The sequence below is a fragment of the Vombatus ursinus genome, unplaced genomic scaffold (assembly GCF_900497805.2).
Source record: "Vombatus ursinus unplaced genomic scaffold, bare-nosed wombat genome assembly UNPS02010284.1, whole genome shotgun sequence".
Taxonomy (NCBI): Eukaryota; Metazoa; Chordata; class Mammalia; order Diprotodontia; family Vombatidae; genus Vombatus; species Vombatus ursinus.
The window spans coordinates 9,272,433-9,291,965 of NW_020950062.1; positions in this window are offsets into that span (position 1 = coordinate 9,272,433).

The window sequence follows — 19,533 nt, forward strand, 5'->3', positions numbered from 1 at the left end:
AAAGAAAGAAAGAAAGAAAGAAAGAAAGAAAGAAAGAAAGAAAGAAAGAAAGAAAGAAAGAAAGAAAGAAAGAAAGAAAGAAAGAAGGAAGGAAGTGTCACCCACCTGAAAGTCTGGTCCTAGTGGGCAGCTCCTTCTCTATTCACAGAAATAAGTATTTGTCCTTTGTTTTCAAAGAGAAAGACATCAGGGAGGTGATGCCATGACATGAAAGTGAATTAGATTTATTCACTCGGGAGGTAGGTACTAGTAGGGTGGTATAGCTAGTGTCTCAGCCTGGATTTGAACTCAGGTTTTCCTGACCCCAGGCCCAACACTCTATCTGTTGTGCCACCAAGCTGCCCTAAACAATGTATCTCATAAATGATGCATATTATATATTGAATATGTCTCTATGTCTCCTTTAGATATAAACCTTAGACCTAGGACATAACCTAATCTGTAATTAAGTTTGTTCCCAGGGCACCAGAGTGGTTGTTTAAGGAACTAAAGTATGAAGAAAAAAGAAAAAAAGCCCCACTCCTCTGATTAGAGGCCTCTCAAGGACTGAACTCAGTTCAAACTGCATGGCTGGGGCAAGAGCAGAAGGGCCCCTTAATGGAGAAAGAATTAATGCAGAGCTCCACCTCTGTGAACCCAACCGTGGTTCCTTGATGTTAGACTTGAAAGCTGTAAATTAATACCATAACAATCATTAACACCTTAGCAATGATTGGTATATCAGTCCTCCAAAAAGAGAATAGCTCCCCAAACTGGAGTGACAAGATTTGATAGACAACTGAAGAGTTTCATAACTTAGGCCGAACCCTGAAATAGCAGAAACAAGTGGAGCCCTGATGTGGGTTGTGTGTGTGTGTGTGTGTGTTTGTTCATTCACATGCACTTGTGTGCATGTGTCCATGTGTGCATGTGGGGTAGGGGTGGGGGAATCAGAGTTCAACATGATTGCACTAGGTAACTAGGGAAAGTGAACAGTCTGTAGGAAAGAGGTGGCAGAACACTGAAGAAAACTTCCTATGTCATCATTTTGCCCAAGGCTACCCCTGACCCTGAACACTGAAACACTGAAAAATAACATTCATGTAAAGTCTTTAGTTACAGTTTGACAGAGCCTTTAGATGGTCCCTTCTGGCTCTAAAGCTTTTGATCCTATGATCCTCTAAATCTTTCTGGTACCAAAGGGGCATTGGGGTAATTCCAACTGCTTGGTTTTTTGTTTTTTTCCCTAAAGGAAGAAGAACTTCCGCCTTTCATAAATGAAGGAAATAAAACCACCTTGCTTTTGAGTTCAGAACACACTAGTTCCTTTCTTTATTTGGTGGCTCTTAATAAGCTGAAAACTCCTCTTATACTGGTATATCATGCTGACCCTTTAGAACATCTTGAATGTCAGCTATGGGATTGGAGAAAATTGTTTTAGTGATGGTGTTTAATAAACACCATCCTTTATACACAGGGGCCTAAAATCTTAGAGGTGAAAGAATTCTATTGCAACATGCTTATCCTACCACAAAAGCCGGCAAAGAAAGAATATCTATATCTGTATCTAGCTATAGCTAGCTATAGCTAAATGTCTATATACTTCTATTCATGTCTGTATCATCTATACCTATCTCTGTCACTATCTCAGATTCTATCTCATCATCTATGGCTCTATTTTATATCATAAGTATATCTATAGCTGTATATGTAATATATATAATGAGTATATAGTATATATACATATGCTAGGTCTATAAGTGCAAATTTATTTATTATATACATAAGTATACATGTGTGTATATGTGTACATTAAAATATAATATATAATGCTAGTATATATACTACATATTAGATTAGTATATTGTAAATAAATATGTACACATACTGTATATAAGATTAACATATCATAGATATTAGTACATATAATATAGGGGCAGCAAGGTGGTACAGTGGATAGGGTGGTGGGCCTAGAGTCAGAAAGACCTCAGTTTAAATCTGGCTTCAGAAACTTATTAGCTTCGTGACCCTGGGCAAGTTACTTAATCCTGTTTGCCTCAGTTTCCTTGTCTGTACAATGAGTTGGAGAAGGAAATGACACCACTCCAGTATCTTTGCCAAGAAAACTCCAAGCAGGGTCATGAAGAGTTGGACATGACTGAAATGACTGAACAACAATAAATACATTCTAATGTATTTCTAATATACACATGCACACTTGTGTGTGTGATACACATTCACATATATACATATTTCTAATCTTCCAAGAAACCCAGTCAGGTGACCTGTCCTAATGGAATAAAACAACTTCCTATTTGTATTTTAGTTACCAAATGAAACTTCATATCCACCAGAGCTACTGGGAAGCCCTGAGAAATGATGGACTGAGAGCATTGTTTGGATGCTTGTTGAGGGCTATCCATCAGAGATGCTTCCCTGCGGTCAGGCCACAGAAACTCCATGTTTTTATAAATGTTTGGATGAGGCATCCTTGAATCATCACTGCTGTAGATGCTTTTCCTGACTAATTGCTCAGTTGAATCACTAATCCCAATGGAGATTTTAAGTCTATTGGGATCAGAAGAAAAACACTATAAAAATGTCTATAGCCATGGTAAAAGGCAACATAATGTAGTAAAAAGCTTTGGTTTTGGAGTCAGAGGAGATGAGTTCAAATCCCAGGTCCTACATTACATTGGACAAGGTGTTCAACCTTTGAATTCCTGTTTCCTTACCTTTAAATTGAGATGCAGGTGATCTTTAAGGTCCTTTAGATCTCTAAGCTGACTTCCCAGCCATCTGCATACTACTTTGCCTGCATTGCAACTATCAATCTATTCCCCCTCCTAGAATACCAGATCCGCTAGGTGGAATTTAACCTCACAGCCAGAAAACAGACCTCTAAGCTAATGCCAATCCGTCTTTAAACCATACTACCATACAGCTTTCCCCTTGCCCAACAAAGCTTTTCAGTTCTTTATGGGTTGTCTTCCCTACTTGGAATATAAGTTCTTTGAAGGTTGGGATAGTCTGAAGGCTGGGGATGGTTTTCCCAATGATATAGCTAATGAGCTCCCACTAGTATGCTTCTCTAATCAAGTGCTTAATAATTAACATCAGTAATGGGCTAGATCTAATTAGCTTTTAGAAAAGGATGTCTTCTCAGTTGGCATAGTGGAAATGGTTGGTATAATACATTCTCCAAAACTCTGTGACACACTCTTCAAACAATACAAATAGAATCCATGGGAATGTGTACTCAAACTTAGAAAACACATGTAGCAGAAGTTAACTCACGAGTCTTAGAAATTCTTTTGCTGAAGTCGGATGTCCTTCATAGGTATAGTTTAGCTTTTCTCTTGTGGTTTTTGAAGAGCTTTGACTTTCTTTCCTTTCTCTTCTAGTTTGTCATTAGCTGCACTGTCACCAACGACTACTGACCTAGACATACTGATAGAACAACCAAGGAAAAGTCCAAATATTTTTCTATGATTCGATATTTTTGAGAAACACTATAGTCTCCAAAGAACCAAAACTATAGTCTATCTACTAGACAATGGAGAGATGCCTGGCCAATACAAGGAAACTATTGTTGTTGTTTGTCCTTGTTCTTAAAGAAGACCAGCACCATGAGGAATGTGATGTCCTGACTTGCAAGTGAATTGGATTTAAGTGAGGCAGGCTGTGCAAAGTCACCAGTCTCACTCTCCTCTAGAGTCATCAAACTCCAGTGGCAAGATATAGGTCAGGAGGACTGAAGATGGCCATGGATGCAGTGGGCAACCTTGACCTTTTTAAGCTAAGGTCTTTTCTGGGTCTCAGTTTCTTTGAGGCAACACCCATTCAGTGATTTAAGGCTAGATAAGAAATGAAGCAAAAGAGGGCACAAGGAAGCTATGCTGTGGTGCACAAGGAGTGGCATAACTGACATCATTCAGGAAATGTGTGGTGAGAACAATGGAAAATAGATGGGCAGCATTCCTGATACATAACTATCTACTAAAGGGAAAAGTACCTATATAGGAAAGCCTCCAATACCTACGGTAGAAACTGTCAAAGAGCTATGGGAAAACATAGCTAAGTACCCCAGAGGATGAGAAAACATGAATAGGTTAGATTCTGCACAAGAGAAGAGAATACCTACATGATACTCTATCCTCCTTTGCATTCGCTGTTACTTGTACCTGAAATGACCTCCCTCTTCAACTTCACTTCTTAGTATACTTCTCAAGATTCAACTCATGTCGCATTTTACATGACGTCTTTCCTGATTCTTTCAGGTGCTAGTCCCTTCTCCTTCAAAATTGTTGTTCAGTTGTTCAGTCATCTCCAACCCTTCATGATCCCATGGACCAATTGTCTATGGGCTTGTCTTGGCAAAGGTGCTGAAGTTATTTGTCATTTCTTTCTCTAGTTTTATGCAGGCAGGGGTTAAGTGACTTGCCCAGAGTTAAACAGATAGTAAGTGTCTAAGGTTAGATTTGAACTCTGGTCTTTCTGACCCCAGATTCAGTGCTCTATCCATTATACCATCTAGCTTCCTCAATATTACCTCAAATTTATTTTGTAAATACATACATATGCATGTGCACATACACACATATACTTGTGCATATGTATATATGTCTGCACATATGTACATATGTATGTATATACATATATATTCTAATATAACAAAACTCTTAGAGGGCATGGACTTTCACTTTTGTTTTAATATCCTCATTGCTTAGAACTATATCTGGCACATAGCAGACATTTTGAAAGGGCTTATTGATTGAATTAAGCATACCTACACCAACTAGATCAAAGATACATGGAAGTATAAGATATATACAAGATATTGTTCTATATCCTATTATTCTAATAACATTGATCCATGAATCATTAATAGATGATGGTTTGGACTAAGAACAAGGAGAGGGAGGCAGGACAGATAAAAAAATGCAAAAGATGAAGAAGGTATCAAAAGGAAAAGGTAAGGAAGCAGGGAAAAAGAAGATAGGCCTGGAACAATTACATTGTATCCCTATCTATGATGTAGAATGAAAAGAGAAGCAGTTGGATACAGATGGAGGGCAAGGAGAAAATATATGAACAATAGATTCTCCAGATGCCTTGGCATACTTTAAGCAGGGAAAGAGATTCTTTGAAACCTAAAAATTCACATTAGCAAATATAACTTTTTTAATGGATGTGTTTGTGTGTGTGTGTGTGTGTTTTCCCCTTTCCTAGTACAAGTACTAGGCTAGTTTCTCTAAGATTTCATCAGTCTAGCAAGAGGGTCAGCTTCTATGGGTCTTAGGATGAGCGATCATCAGATATCACTCACCATAGAGGAAGTGATGATGTTGATGATTAGACAGAAGGCATTCTTACCCCTGAGGAAATGGGGGGTGGGGAATGGAGAAGGGCCTGGGTTAAGAGAAGTGCTGTTTTTCATTGAGATGGAAAGTGGAGATCTTAATCTCTTAGAACTCTAAAAGTTCCCTGATTGCACAGTAAGCAACTATATATTAACTCTCCTTAACTGAAATTCTGATGGGCTAAATACCAACTGGGGACACTACCCAGTGGAAGTTGAGTAGAATCTTAACTTCCTCTGAGTTCTGTTGTCTAATTTGGTGAATCAAGGGAAGAAATACTAGCAAAAAGCAAAAAACAAGAGAAAAAAAGATACTGTTTTGCATGTGTGTGTGTTTGTGTATGTATGTGTGTGTATGTGTGTGTGTTTGTGTGTGTGTGTGTGTGTGTGTGACTGTATCTTTAGCACCTAGCACATAGTGGACACTTAGTAAATATTCATTGAAATATTCGGCGAAGTAGCCTCTTTCCTATGTTTATTATTTTTGTCCATGTTAAGGAAAGTAGACTCCCAAGGGCTTCAGGGAAGGCTCCATCTCTATGGGAATGACTGCTTTTGTATACTTCTAAAGTTGCATTGGGGGAAAATGTGCCACTCACTATCTTGGTTAAACTGTAGCTGTTCCTGTTGAGAAATTACAGAGTTCCATTTTAAAGAAAGCTGCATTTTCAGAACTGATAAAGTGTATACAGTTTGCCCATCATCTTTTCCTCTAAAGCACTTGATAAATTCTTTCCCAATTCTCCATTAAGCTGAACTAGAGGGAGAGGGAAGGGGAATGCCTTCAGTCTCTCCCTCTGACCAGTTTGCATAATGACAGATGTAGATTTCCTGAACTTTCAACAAATGTTTGCACATCTCTTTAAAAAACTCAGGAGGGGAAATAAAGAGACACATCTGTCCTCCATCAGCTCTTATACCCCAGAAATCCTTTTAAATGAACTGAACAGAAGTTGCTGGTTTCCAAGCCCCAGGTCCCTACACTATTAGGTCTGGATGTATATCCAACACACCATTTTACTTGTCAATGTAGGAAAGTTACAAAAGAGCACTAACAATCAGATATTTCACATTCTGGCTTAGTCAGGAGTTTTTAATGTTTTCAACCTGCATACTTGGTGAGTGGGAAATCCAGAGAGGATGGGCAAAGGGTCAGGGATACTGGAGGTTGGCAAGTGTTGTGAAATGGTGAGACACCTTTCTCTTTCCACCTTGCTCTGGAACTAATAAGTTGCCAAGTCCTATAGATTCTACTTTGAAAATATCTTTTTCCTACATTTCCTTGCTTTCACTTCCAATTTAAGTTCTTATCTGTGCCATTATAATAACCACCTAAACTTTAACATAGTCTCCTACCTAGTGTCCCTAGACTCCTTCTTCAAACTATCCTTCAAATGGTTGTCAAAGTAATCTTCCTAATGCACTGCTTTAATTGAATCACTTCTCTACAGAAAAACATGAAAGCATTCTGGGGTCCCCATTTCTTATCCTCTCAATTGTTAGTGCTTTCCCTCCCAAACTATTCGAATACATTTGTAATTATTTCTTTTGTGTTTGGTCTTCCTTATATGTACTTGCCCCCTGTATTAGAACGAAAGCTACTTGCTAGTAGGGATTGTTACCCTTTTTTGTGCTTATATCATGAGTGACTATAGCAGTGTTTGGTTACCTGGTAGGTGCTTAGTAAACACTGGATCTATACAGGATAAAAATGTAAAGTTCTTATTCATGGTAAAGTCCTCCACAAGTTGGCTTCAACATCCTTCTCTAACTTTAATGCACATTAACATTTCACAAACCTTAGTGTGCCATCATTCCCAGGTCTTTGCATAATCTGGACTACTCCTCTTCCTTCACAGCAGTTTTACTTAACCTCAATTTCATTTCACCCTGAGGCCTGCTCTCTTGATTGGTGAGTGGCTGGCCAGGTCTCCCATTTTAAAAGGGGCCCAAACCATGCTCATTTAACTCCCAGCTCCACTCACTTTTTGGACTGCTCCATCTCCCCAGCAATAGCTTTGCCTCTGGTTGCCCATCTTCCCCTCACTCCTTTCAAGGTCTCTCTTCTATTAAGACATAAGCTCCTTGAGAGCAGGGACCAGTTTCTTTTATAATATTTATATGTCCATTTGTATTAGCACAGTTCCTAGTACATAATAAGTATTTAATAAATTTCTCTCTCTCTCTCTCTCTCTCTCTCTCTCTCTCTCTCTCTTTTTCAATGTGAGCCGTCATCATTATTTTGGGGGGGGCAATTGGGGTTAAGTGATTTGCCCAGGGTCACACAGCTAGTAAGTGTCAGCTGTCATTATTATTAATATTACCATGATGAATGTACTCTATGCATTGTCCAAATGGGACTATTTGACTGCCCCCCCTGACTTTTTTGTACTCTGTCCTCTGATATTTATTTGGGTAAGCTGTCCTCCATATTTCAAGATCACACAAGATAATATCAGCAAAACTTTTTTCAAAACTTTGCAAATGCTGTAATTATCATTATGCCTAGAATGGAGTTCTTCCGCATCTGTCAATCAGTCAGTAAAAATTTGTTAAGTGCCTACTGTGTGCCAAGCACAGTGCTAGGTGCTAAGAATACTAGTATAAAAAATAAAGACACTCCCAGATCTCAAGGAATTTACACTGTAAGAAGGGAAGCTCAAAAGGAAAATGGGGAAGGTGGGGATGAGGTGGGAGAGGAGTGGAACAGGAAAGTGCCAGGTACTGGGGTATGAAGGAGCAGTTTAAATGAATGTAGCTGGGTGAGAAAAGAAATGATGGCTAGCCTAGGTTCCCTCCTTAAATGGAGATTTGGGGAAGAGCTCCCCACCCTTCAATTAGAGGGGCTCCAGGGGTACAGAGTAGTGATGCACTATGAGTTTCAGGGCTTATATGGCGTAATGTTGCAGGATAAAGAGTTTCCTGGGACATAATAGAGGTATTCAAAGGAAGACAACTGTACTTTTGAAATCCTTTAAAATCCAGTTTGGGTGTTATAAGCTGTTTGTGATCTCTCCTTCCCCAATGGCATTTCATTAGTACTCCTAAGTTGCACTCATTTTCCCATTCTTGTCTCTTCCCCGAGCCTATGCAGGCCATAGAGCTCTCCCTTGTAACAAGACAACATAAACCTTATTTCACACTTGTAGGTTACTAGCTTTCTATAGAGAAGATAGGCATCTGATTAGAGCTAGAAAGGGCCTCTGGAGAAAACTAGTCTAACTCCCTCATTTTATAGATGAGAAAAGTGGAGTCCAGGGAAGTTGTACCCTGTCCAAGGTCACATATGTATTAAGTGTCAGAGATAGACTTCAAATCTGCAATCTCAATGTTACTCTGAATTTTGGTGTCTTTTACTGCAACTTAACCTTTCATTATCATGGTCATTGTACATATTGTTCTTTTGGTTCTTCTTACTTCCCTCTAAATCAGTTCACATAAATCTTCCCAAGTTTCTCCAAAATTTTTATATTTGTCATTTTCTTAGAGAGCTATCATAATCCACTACATTAATACAACACAATTTATTCAACCATTCCCCAATCAATGGTCATGCATTTTATTTCAGGTTGCTTTTGTTAGCACAGAGTGCTTCTATGAGTATTATATTGTGTGTGACATCTTTTTTGTCATTTATCTGCTTGGAGTATATGGTCATTACTGCAATACCCACTCATTCTCATCCTTCTAAGTCTGATTCAATTCTACCTCATATACTTAACTAGTTGTGCGACCCTGGGTTAGCCATTTAACCTTTCTGTAAGGTAAGACTAAATTTTAACATTTATCTCATGGGATTCTTGCAAGGATCAAATAAAATAATATATTAAAAACAATATTTACAAAACTTATAGCACCATGTAAACATTAGCCATTGCCAGCTAATATTTCCACTTTTCATATTTTATATGCTATCATTCATTATTTGTGTACATGTTTTATTACCCTTTCAGAGTATAATTCCTGGGGTAGCTAGGTGGCAAGGTGGATAGAGCATCAGCCCTGAAGTCAGGAGAACCTGAGCTCAAATCCGGCCTTACCCCAAATGCTTGACATTCACTAACTGTGTGACCCTGGGCAAGTCACTTAACCCCAATTACCTAAAAAAAAATGTAATTGGGAAATGTTTAACAAAATGAATAAAAAAACAATAAAACATAGAGTAAACTCCTGGAGGATAGAGATTATGTAATATCTCATCAAGGACCTATCACCAGGGACTCCACATGATGGGTATTTGTTAAATCTTTGTTAATTTGAATGTGAGAGTCTAAGGACTTTAGAGATTAACTACTCTGAGCTCCTCATTTTTCAGAGAAAGGAACTGAGGCCCTAAGAGGTCAACTAGCTTCTTGGTGGATTTGCCTGCCTAAAGTCTCTTTCCACTCCAATCCACATTTCCTTCAGTCAACAAATTGATTTTCATAAAGTATAGATTTAGGAATATCACCCTTACCCCTGACCCAACCCAACAAACTTCAATGGCTCCCTATCATCCCCAGGATCAAATACAAAATCCTCTGTTTGGCATTCAAAGCCCTTAATGAACTAGCCCCTTCCTACGTTTCTAATCTTATGCCTTACTCCCTGGCACATACTCTTTAATCTGGTGACACTGGCCTCCATGAACAAAACACTCTGTCTCTCAGTTCTGGGAATTTTCTCTGGTTGTCCCTTATGCCTGAAATGTTCTTCCTTCTTATCTTCACCTACTAGCTTCTCTGGCTTCCTTAAAGTCCTACCTAAAATCCTATCTTCTACAGGAAACCTTTCCTAATGCCTCTTAATTCTAGTGGCTTCCCTAATTTTCTTATTTATTTTGTCTGTAGCTTGTTTGTACATATTTGTTTGCTTGTTGTCTCCCCCATTAGATCATGCGCTCCTTGAGGGCAGAGATTGTCTTTTGCTTCTTTTTGTATACCCAGCACTTAGCACAGTGCCTGGCATACAGTAGACACTTTAGAAATGTTTATTGACTATTGGCTAATTCAATTCAATAAATGTTTCTTAAATGCCTACTAATAATAATTGCTAGCATTTACATAACACTTTAGAGTTTGCAAATCACTCACTTTTCTTTTATAAATAAATACTATCTAGTTTTATTCTCATGACAATCCTCGAAGATAGGAGCTATTATTATCCTCAATATACAGATGAGGAAACTGAGGCAGGCAGAAGGTAAGTGAAGTTTTCATGGTCACGCAGCTATTAAATATATAAAGTTGGATGTAAACTTAATTTTTTTAAACTTCAGGTATACTACTTAGATGAAGTGGATAGAGCTATGTACCAGACATATGTAGGAAAGGCATGTGATTATAAAAGTAACTGGGCCAGTTAAAGCATAAGAGTGAGAGATTATTGATGTCTAATCTTTATATTCAGTTGACAGCAAGGCAATATCCAGAGAAATATAGAACACCCACCATCAAGGAGTAGTGGAAAGGACACACTGGGTTGGAAATCAAAAGATCTGAGATTGAATGAATGAATATATGTATGCATATGCCATTTTTATGCCTACTTTTGCAATGAAGTCATTATGTATTAAAATATATGTTGAGTTAAATTAGGAGAGTATTTCTATCTCTTCATCCTCTGCAACAGATGTTGGCTCATTAACTACAATTGTTAGCTTGGTGTTCTTTTTGCAGACATTTAATTGTGAGCAATTCAAGGTGAGATTAGAAAATGTTTCATGGAATAATGCTTTATGTTGCCTCTGAACACAAAGTAAAGCCAATTCTACTGAATCTTTATATGCCTTTCCAAGGAGAACATACGAGAAGCCTTTTCATTTAGATGTAACTTTCTGTTGTCTTCTGGTTTCATTTTCAGAGAGATTGTCAAGATTGATATTAAATTCAATTTAACAATTTACTGTACACCTACTATGTGTCATATGCTATGCTAGGCCTTGAGGATGAAAAGACAAAACCAAATATGTTTTCCCCCAAGAAACTTGCATTCTATTGGAGGAGGGGGCAACATGTAGACATATAAGGAAATACAAAGCATGTATGTGAATATGTATATATATATATAGATATAGATTATATATACATATATTAGTTTCTGGAGTAGGGTGCAGATTAATCATAAAATTAAGTTTGTAAACTGGAATTTTTGAGGACACTATGAAAGGGTAGGGAAGAGTGGCACAGAGAAAACAGAGGAAAAGGGTTTACTTAGAAGGGTAGGAGAGAGCAAGAAGTGGTTGGCAGCGAAGGGAGCTTTGATATAGACAACTGCTGTTACTAAGGATTTGTTTATCATGGTATATTTCAAGTAACTAGAAATTATTCTCTGAGGAACCAAACTTAGAAAGACTGATGTAATGCAATAGATAATCACGGGAAGAAAACTAGATATAAGCTTTCTTATTCCCAGCACATAACTGGGCACAGAAACATGATTTTCTATCTATTAGGAATCATTCTACTCCAGGGTACCCAGAGGTGACCTTGGGTTCTCAAAGATTCTGCCATTAGAGTGCACAATCTAGCAGGTATCACTATGCTGAAAGGCTTTGAATACAGTCATGGCAACTGAATACCTACTGTCTGAGAATCAGAATAAGTAAGGATAGAGGGGTAATGATGATGGCCAAAAGGCATAAAAGTTAATTGTGGAAGTACAAAGAGCTATATAGAATGAAAGACCATTTTGTATTTTTCTTTGGTTCATTGATTGCCAGTGACAGATAATTCATCATAAAGTAGCCATGCATTTGGTGATGAACTTCTTTATCCTTATGTAGGCTTATTTGAAGCTTTATCAATGTGGTGGTTCTTGCTTGATCAGGTACTCTGCTGGCATAGCCTTTGGGAATTCATGGCCACCTCTATGCCATGATAAGACTTAATGCTACCAGGTAGCTAGGTGGTACAGTAGATGGTATGCTGGAACTAGAGTTAGGAAGACCCTTTCCTCAGACATTTACTAGGTATATAACCCCAGACAAGTCATCTATCTGCTGTTTACCTCAGTTTTCCCAACTGTAAAATGGAGATAATAATAGCATTTACATCCCAGGGTTATTGGAAGGATCAAATGAGATGATATTTACCAAGTGATTAACACTGTGCCTGGCATATAGTAGACATTATATAAATACTATCATCATAATCATTACTACTACCACTATTGCTATTGTTGCTACTACTGCTATACTGCTGCTGCTACTACTACTACTACTACCACCAGTCATATTTCTGTGGTCAGTCCCCTGTAGAGGATGAGGAAAGTTATTCCTACCTTTCTTTCTAATAATCATTTATTACATTAGCCTTGCTAAGCCTAATTCCTCCCAGAATAATTTGCATTTACTTGAAATACACCATGAAAAACAAATACTTGGTAATTTTACACAACTCTTATTTTCACTCTATGTAATGTCGAGGTCTATGTGAATATGTATGCAGTTATAAAAAAAGATTTTTGACTATTTTTAATTAGAATGACACAAGGCAAAAAGTATTATAAAAAATGGAAGAGATGGGTAGGGGGAGTGGGAATCACATGAACCTCAATCTTATTTGAATCAGGCAAAGGAAGATTGGGCTTGGGAAAAGAAAGATGTGGTACAGAAAAATGATATTTAAAGCCTGAGACTGAGACAGAGGGAGGGAAAAGGGGTTTCAAGAAAGAGGGTAGGATTGGGAATGAAATAATGGCAATCAAATCAAGAGAGCAAATTCTAAAAGGAAGGAAAAAAGATAGGGAAAAAAAGAATTATTTGTTTTTTGTTTGTTTTTGTTTTTAACTTAGAAGGGGAGCAGAGAAGAAGCTCAGTATAAGATTGTTTTAGCAATGGATGATTGTCCCTGATTTCTTATTTTTCTTATTCTTTTCCCTTTCAAAGAAGGGGGCAAAGAAAGGAAATTTTATGATAGTATATGATGGAAGGGAAAACAAATTTAACAATTGTAATGGCCAGTAGAAATGGGATAGGGAAATGGACAAAATATTTATGATGGAACTTTTCTCATTCACCAGCAAAGAACTGAAAGGGAAGTAGTTTCCCAACTGCAACAGAATGACTATTTAAAATACCATATATCAAAATAGAGATAATTGTTGCACCATATTATTTTCAAATTATGATTTCAGGAAAACTTATCTGAATTGATAAATACTGCTAGAAGCAGAATCATGGAAACATCTTACACATTGTCTGCAATAATGTAAAGTATAAAGGCACTGAAGGACAACATGATTCTGATCAAGTGAGCAATCAACTTCAAAGGACTGGTGACAAAACATGCTACTCTCCTTTCAGTAGAAAGGTGATGGAGTATAGGTGCTTAATGGAGCATACATTGAACATTAAGATGGCCAGTGTGTTGGTTTATTTTGCTTAATTGGAGTTCCTTGTTAAAAGGAAGGGTTCAATTCCACTACTATACCAAAAGAGAAAACAAAACAAACAAAAACAACAAAAAAACCTTATCTGTACAAAAAAAAATCTGTAATTGCTCTTTTTGTAGTGGCAATGAATATCTATCAACTGAGGAATAGCTGACCAAATTATGGCATATGAATATAATAGAATTCTACTGTACTATAGAAAGATGATGAAAAATATATTTTTGGAGAAACCTGGGAAGGCTTATATGAACTGATATATAGTGAACCAGGAGAACAATTTATATAATAATAACAACACTGTGAGACCAAAAAACAAAAACAACCACAAAAAAATCCACAATATAACAAAACAAAACAAAAAAACCCAAAACTTTGACAGACCTAAGAAATCTTATCAATGCAATGACCAATCACAATTCCAGAGGAATGATGAGGAAACAAACTACTTACTGACTTCTGGAGAGGGGATAGATTGGAGATGCAGTACAAGATATATAATTTTTGGCCTGGCCAATGCTGAGATTTGTTTTGTTTGACTATGCATATTTGTTGCAAGTATTCAAGTGTTTGATTTTTCTTCTTTTTCACTTGGAGGAGGGAGTGAGAGACAGTGAAAACAAATGCAAATTAAATGGAAAAAATGGAATACTTTTTTAAATGTAGGAGCTCAATAGGAATATATAGTAATGTTTAAATGGCAAAATACTCCAGCATCTTTTCCAAGAAAACCCCAAATGGGGCTATGAAGAGTTGGACACAATTGAAATAACTGAACAACCAACAACAACATCAATGTTTAAAAAAGCATTAATAAAATGTTGGCTTAAAAGTTTTATTGGAGAAAAAAGAAAACAAGTGGAGGAAACATATAATTTAATTACAGAAAAATGCATTTATAGGAAAGGGAAATTTTTGCCATTTTTTAATCCAACAGACAATCTCTAGGATGTCATTACATTTTGAATAAGACATTAAAATTGTAATTCTCTGGTTGCTTTTTTTCTTCAATGTCCATAAATAAAGGAGGTGAACCAAGGAAATGAGGTATGTTGAAACCAAAACAAACTCAAATGAGTAACAGGTTAGCAGCATGTCCATAGCTGAGGGCAACTTGCAGCAGCCTATGATGTGAGCATGATATGCACATCCTGATTCTTATTCCCATCTTGAATTCAGACTCCAGAGATAAATTGGTAATGGCATCCATTCAATCCCATCTCCAGCTGAAATACACTATTCACCAATGCAGGGGTCAACTTAAAAGACAAAGGAGATTGTCATGATTTGTACTTTGTATTTAATTTTTTTTAAGTTTCTGCCTATGGGCCTATTTGCCTGCACCTGTAGGCACAGTTATGACATTTAAAAACCCAGTTAAAGGACCTCCTTCCAATTAAAAAAAAAAAGCAGTACAAATGCATTCCTATTTCCAGCATCAGGATCTCTTTTTTAGAAGCTGATTTTACTTAACCTTTTCAGTAACCAAAACCATAGCTAGTACGGAAGCAAAATCAAAAAGAACTTTTGTCTAGATGACTGATTATGATTTACCCAATGGCTACATTCAGGCATATGAAAAAGTTAAAAAGGTATAATATGTTTACATTTTGATTTGCACATGATTTGCATATACTTTATAGATCTTATTTAGGCTGTACATGATAAATTTTCAGATACTTTTCCAATTTTAATTTGATAACTACAATACTTGTCATTAAGGGATTTTTGTTGTTGTTGTTCTTTACTCCTTCTCATTCACTAGCTATTACCTGTACTAGCCAGTTTCAATAGAGATGGGAAAAATATAAATGGCATGAGAGGGGAGGAGAAAAAGAAAGATTACTGAAGAACTTGGTCAGAATGCTAATAATTCTCCCCTGACCATAATGCAACTGTCTCTCATTATGAAGAATGAGGAAGTTAGCCTCCACTGCTGGTAGCCGCATGGTGTGGCACCTCAGGAAGGCAAAACCAGCTCAGTTCTCTTTGGCTGAAAAGGGAGCAGATGTTCCAGTCACTTGAACAAGTAGATTGCCTCTTAGTTATCTGATATGCTCCAACCTTGCCTTTGATCCTGTTTATCTCCTAGTTACTGTCTTTTTGGACCTAAGCTTAAAATAGTTTTAAGGCTCAATAGAGTTTGTTCACCTGATAGCATGACCTGTTCCTATCCAATTTTAAAACATTATTTGAGTTTGGTCTCTAGGGTTCAGATTTGCTGACCTGATGAGGCTCAGGTGCCACTTGATTCTGGATTCATCACTTGTATTACTGGATTCACTGTGCAGAATATTGCACAATTATTGTACCTAATTTGACTTGATTGCCCATCTCACTTCACTTGGGAATTTCCAAAGTTACTAAACTCAGTTTGTACTAGACGATCAGACCAGACTAGGAAACACGCATTTTAAAAGTAAATCATTTAATTAATATTAAAACAATAAAGCATACAAACTCTAAGGATTAGAATATCATCTCTAAGCAAGTAGAAGGGCAAATAATTTGCAGAAAGCATGGCAAATGTCTCTGCTAATGATGGACCAAGGTTGACCAACTTTGCCTATAAAAACCACCCAGAGAATGCTTGGATTTATCAACTCTCCTGAACTTGGACTTCTCTTCCTGCCATGTGGGGTCTTGGGTACATGTTTGGGACTTGTAAAATCTTAGATGCCTCAAATGTCTCCATATAGTTCACAATCCCTTTCAGAAAAGCACTTTAAAACCCTCATTTTCCCTCAGAGTTTCCATTGCTCTTATTTCACAGTAACCTTGTACTCAGTAACATAGTTTCAGGAGAATGAGAGACCAAATTATTTTAATCAAGTCTCTTCCTTAAGGCCCATAGCTTAAGGAAATAAAAATTTTTGTTGTTGTTGATACAACTTATAAATAGGGTGCTATGATTTTGAGCTAGGAGTCCTAAATATCATGCTGTCTAATTCTTTTGTTTTTTTTTTTTCTTCTTAACTTTTTTTACAGATGAGCTTCAGAAAAGTTACTTGTCCACCATTAAACAAAACCTTGAAGAGACAAAATTCAAAATTAATATTTTGACTCTAAATTCAGTGCTCTTACTATCATAACATGGGTTTGTCAGTGTGCTTTTCAATAAACCAGGGGCTCCTGCTTCTTGTAAGTTTAGTTATATGTTGCCTTTTGACAATAGGTACTTCGTATAGAAAAATCTCACCCTTCAAGTCAGTCATTGTGTATGCACCTCTAAAATTCTATTATTTTCTTTGTACTGTGCTCATCCTCCCTCTGTGCTATTTGTCTCCAATTACTTTTTGAAGTTCACCATTGCCCTAGTTAACTCCTTGCCCCACAGCTCAAGCTTCAGCACTAGCTCTTACTTTAGAATAGTCCAGAATAGACAACAATTTTGTCTCATCTATAGGATCTTCCTTCCCTGGGTATTAGAGGAATTGGAAACAAACTCTGACTATTCTTTAATAATAGCTAAAAGAATCATAGGCCTACATGAATAAGAAGAATGTGGATATCTATAGTAGCACTTTTTGTAATAGCAAAGAATTGCTAACAAAGTAAACTCCATTGATCAGTGAATGACTAAACAAATTGTGGTATGTGAATGTTACTGAGTCGAAAGAGATGATGAATATGATGAATAGAGAGACACATGAAAAGATTTACAAGAACTGATACAGAAACAAAGCCAAGAAAACAATATATATAATGACTACTAGAATGTACATAGTAACAATATCATACACACATACACACAAATAATCAGAAGTGAATGTAGCAAAATTACAATGATCAAGCATGGTTCCAAATAAGAAAAATGAAAATATACTCAGTTTGAAAGTCCTTGGATACAATATATTACACACACTTAGACTCTTTTTAAAAAATATTATTTATTTTTACTTTATGAAATAAAACAAGAATTTCCATAACATAGTAAAATTAAAAGAAAAAGATGATTGCACATGAAACTGAAAATCTATTATGTGTAATTTGCTAAGAATAGCAAGTTATTTATTATTTAAATGAATAATAAATAATAAATAAATTAAATAATAATTAAATAAATAATTAAATAAATAATAAATTTATGTACATATCTTTCTGAATTCCTCATTCAGACTCTTTTAATATATTAAACAATCTTGCTAATTTTTCTTTTTCAGAAAAACTCTTTAGAGGGGGAAAGATAATACTGAGGAAAATTTGAGTGATAAAATGTCAATAAATGTATTTTTATTTTATTTTTAAAGGTATTTGTATATGATGAACTTTATTTCTAATCAAAAGTAATGCAAAGTTCTCCCTAGAATATTTTTTAAAAATTAATTTATTTTGATTTATCAACAATCACTTCCATAAACTTTTGAGTTTAAAATTTTTCTCCCCCACCCTCCCCAGCTCCCTCCCCAAGACAGAGTACAATCTGATATAGGCTATACATACACATTCCTATTAAACATATTTTCACATTAGTGATGTTGTAAGTAAGAGTTAGAACCAATAGGAGGAACCACCAGAAAGAGGAAACAAAACACAACAGAAGAAAAAAAATAGCAAATAGTATGCTTCAATCTGCATTCAAACTCCATAGTTCTTTCTTCTTTATGGATAGCATTTTCCATCATGAGGCCTTTGGATGTCTTAGATCCTTGTATTGCTGAGAAGGGTTAAGTTTATCAATATTAGTTATTGCATAATGTGGCTATTACTGCATACAATGTTCTTCTTCACTCAGCATCAGACCCTACAAGTCTTTCCAGGTTTTTCTGAAGTCAGCCTGTTTGTCATTTCTTGTAGCACAATAGTATTCCATTACATTCATATATCACAACTTGTTCAGCCATTCCCCAATTGATGGGCATCCTCTCAATTTCCAGTTCTTTGTCACCACAAAAAGAGCTGCTATAAATATTTTTGTACATGTGGGTCCTTTTCCCATTTGTATGATCTCTCTGGATTATAGCCCTAGAAGTGCTATTGCTGGGTCAAAGGGTATGCACATTTTTATAGCCCTTTGGGCATAGTTCCAAATTGCTCTCCAGAATGGTTGGATCATTTCACAACTCCACCAACAACACATTAATGTTCCAATTTTCCCACATCTTCTCCAACATTTATCATTTTCCTGTTTTGTCATCTTGGCCAATCTAATAGGTGTGATGTGGTACCTCAGAATTGTTTTGATTTGCATTTCTCTAATCAATAGTGATTTAGAGCATTTTTTCATATGGCTATAGATAGCTTTAATTTCTTCATCTAAGAACTGCCTGTTCATATCCTTTGACCATTTATCAATTGGGGAATGATTTGTATTATTATAAATTTGACTTCGTTTTCTATATATTTTATAAATGAAGCCCTTATCAGAGAGACTGATTGTAAAAATTCTTTCCCAATTTTCTACTTTCCTTCTAATCTTGATTGCATTGACATTGTTTGTGCAAAAAAATTTCAATTTAATGTGATCAAAGATATCCATTTTGCTTTTTGTAATGTTCTCTATCTCCTGTTTGGTCATGAATTCTTCTGTTCTTCATAAATTTGATAGGTAAACTATTTCTTACTCTTTCAGTTTGCTTACAGTATCAGCCTTTATATCTAAACCATGAACCCATCTTGACTTTATTTTTGGTATGTGGTGTGAGATTTTGATCTATGCCTAGTTTGTGCCATACTCTTTTCCAGTTTTACCAGCAGTTTTTGTCCGAGTGGGTTCTTAGCTCAGAAACTGGGGTCTTTAGGTTTATCAAATAATAAATTACTATAGTCATTGACTAATGTGTCTTGCGTACTTACCCTATTCCTTTGATCCACCACTATTT